Genomic DNA, 492 nt, shown 5'->3' with positions numbered 1-492 from the left:
ATGCTTGGTTAAGTGGAGGGTCAGCAAAAAAGAGAAAGAGCCCCCTGCCCCCCAGGAGATGGATTGACACAGTGGCAGCAGCCATGAGCTCAAGATTAACAACAATTGGGAGGTTGGCCCAGGACTAGGCAGTGTTTCATCCTGTTGTGAATAAGGTCGCTATGCGTGGGAACCAACTTGAGGGCACCTAACAACAACAACACCATACACACAGACACACAGACACATCTGTTTCCTAGAGCTGCCTTAAGAAAATATCACACACCTAGTTCTTTAAAACAAGTGAGGTTTAGTTTTTGCTCTGGAGAGAGACCATTAGTATGGAATCAGCCTAGGAGTTTGTGGTCAGGGCTGTGTTTCTAAGACTCTGGGGTAGAATCCATTCCTTGCATCTCTCAGCTCCTGCCACTGCTGATATCCCTTGACTTGTGGCCTCATCGCTCCAACTTTGGCCTCCTTGGTGACGTTACCTTCCCCTCTTCTGTCTGCAGT

This window comes from Chrysochloris asiatica, unplaced genomic scaffold (genome assembly GCF_000296735.1).
Source record: "Chrysochloris asiatica unplaced genomic scaffold, ChrAsi1.0 scaffold00040, whole genome shotgun sequence".
Classification (NCBI taxonomy): Eukaryota; Metazoa; Chordata; class Mammalia; order Afrosoricida; family Chrysochloridae; genus Chrysochloris; species Chrysochloris asiatica.
This window is presented reverse-complemented; position numbering follows the sequence as displayed.